This window comes from Phyllostomus hastatus, unplaced genomic scaffold (assembly GCF_019186645.2).
Source record: "Phyllostomus hastatus isolate PE091 unplaced genomic scaffold, TTU_PhHast_1.1 phas_scaffold_93, whole genome shotgun sequence".
Classification (NCBI taxonomy): domain Eukaryota; kingdom Metazoa; phylum Chordata; class Mammalia; order Chiroptera; family Phyllostomidae; genus Phyllostomus; species Phyllostomus hastatus.
In genome coordinates, this window is record NW_025334042.1 from 45513004 (window position 1) to 45519075 (window position 6072).

The window sequence follows — 6072 nt, forward strand, 5'->3', positions numbered from 1 at the left end:
CCATTCCAACATCCTTTCGCCCACTCCTTGCCACGGCACGATTCATTTATTGAAGAGAAAGCCCTCACTGTGTGCGGAAGAAAACAAAGAGCATACACAATTCCCCACTGTTTGGTTAACTCGCTAATTCACCTGGAATAGAGATGACTTCACGGTGCTGGAATTAGTGGAAATGCAAACCAACTTTGTCAAGTAGTTCTGCAGAATGACCGCTTGATGGCACTGTGGCTAGTAGGCAGAGCCCACCTCCTCTTCACGATGCCTGTCACACTGGCGATTTCAGAGAAATCCTGTCTCATAGCAACAAGACAGTGAAAATTGCTGAGCACCCAGAAGCAGCTGTAGATTAACTAATCAATCAGTGTATTCAAAACACAAAGCATCTAAACATTGGAGGAAATTCCAAAATAATTAATACATTTTACAGGCGTGAAATCACTAGTCAAAATATTATTTTAAACCCATTTTACAAAGGATGTCATTTTCCAAAAAACCCTCAGACCACCAAGCTGGCGATAGTTTCACCCACGCTTAGAAGAGCCTCTCTCTTTTCTGCTCCTGTTATCCCTTGACTCTGAGAATTCATGGACCTTTCCATAGCACAGTAATCGAGGCCTTCCCTAAAAGTAAATGTTCCTATGCTCCTGGCAAGTAGGCATTTAAACTTATTTCAGGTCCATTTCATTTCCTCAGACTCTCTTTAACTTTTTGAGCCCCTCCTTGGGGCCATTCTGAACTTTTTGCTCAACTGAGCACTTCTATTCAAACGCTCTGTATCTTTCTCAAAAGAAATCTCTTTAAAAGTATGTATTGCTTTAAAAACTCTCTATCAGCCCTATACAATTAGGGTTCACCTATAATTTGTAAAATGTGTGATTTTCTGCAGGAAAACGCTCAACAAATCTAGCTTAGTTCTGCTGGGCTCTGCAGTGATGAACATGTGTATCTGGTTTTAGGGTTATGACGCAGGTCTGGAAGCTTGAAAACACAATCTGGTTTTCAGCAAGCAGACAGTCAGTAAAGCAGTTCCAGCTGTGTGCCCACAACAGCTAGGTGTAGGAGATTAAACCTCCTTTAAGGGATTTCGAATGGATCTTCTCTATTCTGCTCCCCTGCAGTATCATCCAATGAATCTATTTAAGAAGACTGTATTCTGCCTTGGCTGGGTGGCCCCATTGGTTGGAGCATTGTCCCCAGCCATCAAAATGTTGTGGGTTTGATCCCCGGTCGGGGAGTGTGTGGAAGGCAACCGATCCATATTTCTCTCTCATGTTGATTTTTCCTCTTTTTCTCCTTTCCTTTCTCCCAAAGCAATAAAAAAATATTCTCAGGTGAAGATTAAAACAAAATTTAAAAGATTATTTTCTGTTAGATATGACCACGGTACAGATTTCTTGATAGCATAAAAGTAGATGTGAGGGGTTATGTGGCAGAGGGGGTAGGCAGCACGATGGCTGAAAAGAACAGAATTGTACTCTGTTCCTCAGTCTAGATCCATTTAAACTTCTGGGCTGTCTGATGGATCCTTTAAAAATTAGCACAAAATTCCAGTGACATATGCAGCCAGTAAAGTTTTTCTTGGTCCCAAATAGTATGATGGTCACTTTTGAGTGCTCTGGAACCAACTTAGGTGCTGAAGTTCAGGGTCTGCTTACCAACTGCTTCACCCAGCAAAGAGTTCTCAAACCCCAGCCTCTTCATTTCTAAAATAGGGGAAGTACCAGTGTCCACCTGCACTAGGGTTTGCCAGCAAAACAGAGTGGACAGGACATAGGTGATAGACAGATGATAGTATTTTAAGAAATCAGCTCTTGCTATTGAGGGAGTTGGTTAGCTTGAAATCTATAGGGCGGGCCAAGCAGGAGGAGTGAGTTTGCCTTCCTTGAGAAACCCCGTTTTTGCTCCTCATGCCTTCAACAAATTGGATAAGGCCCACTTGTATTATCAAACATAATCTTTTTATTAAAGTCAGCTGATTGCAGATGCTAACCATATCTATAAAATAGCTGGATAGCAACACCTGTATTAGTGTTTGATTAAATGACTAGGTACTGTAGCCTAGTTGACTGTAAGACTAACCATCACGCTACTTCATAGGATTGTGGTAGTAACAAAATGAACCCAAATCCATCTAAGTCATTCAGTGCATTACCAAATACCTGGGAAGCCCTCAATAACAGGTATCTATTGTTATTTTAATTTGGTCATTGCTAACCCAATGAATTTTTCTATCTTCCAAATTACTCAGCACCTATTGCCATGTGCTAACTATAGTAGAAACAGGTTTTGACTACCACTTTCAAATGTGTCATTGTTTTCCTTCTTTAGCTTCACACTCTCGCTCCTTTTTTTTTTTTTTTAGTTCTGCTAAGATTTTGCAGACTCAAGGTGGAAGGAACAATTGGGAGCAGGAACTTGAATTAAAGGGATGGATGTGGTAGAGCAACTTCTATTCACCATTCACCTCAAAGGGAATTTTGCCCCTTGACCTATTTCTTAAGAAAGAATGGTCTAATATCAGGATATACAAAATACTTGAGAATTTAGACTTTTATCATCACTTTTCTGTTGGAATCCCCACTTATGCAATGGAAAGAACTGATGGTGAAAACCAGTATTGACTGTTAATTTAACTATTCATTTTGGTAGATTATAAAAACCAGTGACATGGGACTTAAGTTGTTCTTGGTCATAAGTAATTAGAGGCACCTATGTAGCTAAAACATGCAACAATTGTATATTTCAGTTAAACCATAAGTGAGTTATACTAACTAGAGACAAATCTAAGTGAAATCAAGGGAAATTGAAGTCAGGTTGTTAAAAAAAAACTATTTGGTAATTGGAGTGGAAGGGGACAGAAACACTATGAAAACTCAAAGACTCAAACTATGAACACAAATACTGTAAGGAAATTTTACATGTGTTTTGAAGAAATATTTAAACTAAGAAGGGTTTATGGCTTTTTTTAAAAAAAGAAAGACATATAAGTATGCTATTAGAAAGAGCTTCTGGATCATCCAAATAGTTTCTACAGAAGACTATTCAAGCTTAATGCAAAATTTGATGCAGATTCGTTGCTCTACTCTCAGTCATTTTTAATGTGGTGGCCACACAGTACACATGCTCACTCAACAGTGTCTACTGCCCCCACTTCCTAGTACAGTGAAGTCATCATTGTTCACGCATGAGCATTCCAGTCCACTCTCCTTGGCTGCCTGGTTACATGGATGTTGTGCAAACTGTTCTTGTTATCTTAACAAAGGCTGGACTTTTTCCAGACAGACCACATCTTTATCCAATCACCCACTGATGGAAACTTAGGTTGTTTCCATATCTTGATTATTGTAAATAATGCTGCAAATGAACATAGGGGTACATACATATAGTTGAAGGCTCTTTTTAGCAATACAGTAATCTCCCCTCACCCAAGTTTTCACCTTCTGAGGTTTCAGTTACCCTTGGTCAAATACAATCTGAAAGTATCAAATGGAAAATTGCAGAAATAAACAATCCATAAATTTTCAATTGCCTGCCAGTCTCAGTAGCTTAATGATATCTATATCAGTGCTCCGTCCCACCTGTCATTTACTGAGTTGTGCCTTTATCAGCATTTCCATGCTGTGTACACGCCCCATCTGTCCATTAATTTAGCATCCATCCAAGTTCTCAGGTAGACAGTTGCAGTATTGTAGCACTTGTGTTCAAGTAATCCTTCTTTTACTTAATATTGACCTCCAAGTGCAAGAGCAGTGATGCTATCAATTCATATATGCCAAAGGGAAGCTGTCAAGTGCCTCCGTTAAGTGAAAGATGAAAGTTCTCAACTTGATAAGGAAAGAAAAAATCCATACAGTGAGTAAAAAACAAATCTATCCGTGAAATCGTGAAAAAGGAAAAAAATATCCTGCTAGTTTTGCTGTACCACCTCATCAAAAGTTATGGCCATGGTACGTGGTAAGTGCTAGTGAAGATGGAAAAAGCATCACATTTGTGGGTGGAGGGTATGACAGAAAAGGTGTGCTGATCGACAGCAAAGTGTCATACCAGAAATCATGGAGCCTATACACAGACTTCATTCAACAAGCAATCCCTGACACAGGTGACCACATTCACATAATGTTTTATCACAGTGTATTGTTGTAATTGTTCTATTTTATCACTAGATAGTGTTTTTAATCTCTTACTGAGCCTAGTTTATAAGTTAAAATGTATCATAAGTATCTATGCATAGGAAAAAACAAATTAGATAGGGTTCAGCACTATCACGATTTCAGGCATCCACTGGGGGTCTTGGTGTCCCTCTCTGATAAGGGGGGATGATCATACAACTGTAGTAACGAAAGGACTTGGGTATTAGTTGTCAACCTTAAACATGAAGCAACAAGGTTTTAGCTAGCCCAAATGAGTTTATTAGGGAATGGCGGGGGAATTTCAATTTGGGACAAGTAAATTAGAGCAAACCACAGGCAAGTCAGAGGAGACAAAGGGATTCCAGCCAGCTTTTATTAGGTTTAGGAAGAAAGTGGGAAGGACTGTGGTAGTTCTTTATTGGCTGCAATTGGTTGGCAACTTGTTCCCAAGTCAGAAGGAAATGTCTTTCTTCCTATCGGGATCTGCAGGCTGCAGTGAGCAGTGTGTGCATGACACCGCTCCCCTCACGCCTTCCCAGCCCATTTGGACCTACGTTTCCTCTGTTCGTTTGCACCTGGTGCACGAACAGACAGATCAATGAGACAAGATGGAGTCCACCAATGGTTTTAAATACACTTAGAACTTTAAGCTGTGATTAAGGTTGCATTTTAAGCCAGTGAAGAAGAAAATGTACTTTAGAAACTGCTGTTGGGACAACCAGCTGGCCTTTTGGAAAGGATAATTTCTTCCATTAAAACAAAAAAGCCCAGCTCTTTCCTTTGACAAAATTCAGGCTGAGCGAAGATTTAAACATTCTACAAAGAAACTGTGAAATACTAAAAGAAAATACGGTAAGTTAAATATATCAGAGTGGGGCCCTGACTGGTGTGGCTCAGTTGTCTGGGTGTTGTCTTACACAGGGAAAGGTCGCCAGACCTATCAGAGTCAGGGCACAGGCCTGGGTCACAGGTTTGGTCCCGGTCCAGGCAGTGTGAGAGGTAACTGATTGATGTTTCTCTCCCTCTCATTCTCTCTCCTTTCTCCTCTCCCTAAAAACAAGTAAATAAAAATCTTTAAAATAAATAAACCGAAAAACTGAGGTCTGGAAAAAGTCCAGCTGTTGTTAGTATAATGAGAACAGTTTGTATGACATCCATGTAACCTGGCAGTCAAGGAGAGTGGACTGGAATGTTCATGTGTGAATAATGCTGATTTCAGTGTACTAGTCAGTGGGGGTGTTAGGTGCCACTGAGTGGAATGTGTACTGTGTGGCTGTCCACTCAAAATGACTGAGTGAATAGAGCAATGAATCTGCATCAAATTTGCCTTAAGCTTGAACACTCTTCCATGGATACTTTTCGGATGATTCAGAAGGCCATAGCTATGGGCAGCTAGTGATTGGCAGCTTCATCACAACACCACGTCTGCTCATACATCACATTTGGTGCAGAGCTTTTTGGCCAAATATCAGATCACTCAGGTGGCTCAGCCCCCACATAGCCCAGATTTGGTACCCAGTGACTTCTGGCTTTCCCCAAAACTAAAATCACCTTTGAAAAGGAAGAGATTTCAGACCATCAGTGAGACTCAGGAAAATACAACGAGATAGCTGATGGTGACTGAGAGAACTGTGTGAGGTCCCAAAGTGCCTGCTTTGTAGACAGCTGAGGTGTCATTGTCCTATGTGCAATGTTGTTTCCTGTATCGTGTCTCTTCTTCAATAAATGTTTCTACTTTTCACATTACATGGTTGGATACCTTCTGGACAGACTTTATATAACATTCTAGGGGTAGACATGGTATAGCTAAAAAGACTTTGGAAATATGATAACTACAACAGTACATATTTAGATTCCAGCTGATTAAATAAATGCTTATTTTTAGTGATTTAAAGTCTAGCAATAGCGAAACCATTGTCAGAATCCATTCACATATGAAGGC